General features: G+C 44.8%; 1 protein-coding gene across 8 annotated transcripts in view; it reads left to right on the forward strand.

Annotated features, from left to right (window-relative positions):
- Myo19 (myosin XIX) overlaps positions 1 to 348 on the forward strand; it is a 32,837-nt gene that overhangs the window by 1,704 nt on the left and 30,785 nt on the right. The gene's annotated exons all lie outside the window — the stretch shown is intronic.

Below are 348 nucleotides of genomic sequence, written 5' to 3' on the forward strand. Positions count from 1 at the left end.
TGACTTCAGATGCACCAGAAGAGGGCGTCAGTTCTTATTAATGGGTGGTTGTGAGCCACCATGTGATTGCTGGGATTTGAACTCAGGACCTTCTGAAGAGCAGTCAGTGCTCTTCCCCGCCAGCTCCCCTGCCTCAGCCTCTTGTGTGTTGAGACTGCAGACACATGCCACCAGTCTCAGTCTCGTCTGTTGGGCCGTGGGTATTCCCTACCTGTTTAGTGTCTCCAAGTGGATCATCAGCTCTATGCATAATAATACTAATTAATGTTCCTGCACAGTGATACGATATTCCGATTTGTACTATGCTTGCTTTCTTTCTTTCTTTCTTTCTTTTTTTTTTTTTTTTTT

Source organism: Mastomys coucha, unplaced genomic scaffold (assembly GCF_008632895.1).
Source record: "Mastomys coucha isolate ucsf_1 unplaced genomic scaffold, UCSF_Mcou_1 pScaffold5, whole genome shotgun sequence".
Taxonomy (NCBI): Eukaryota; Metazoa; Chordata; class Mammalia; order Rodentia; family Muridae; genus Mastomys; species Mastomys coucha.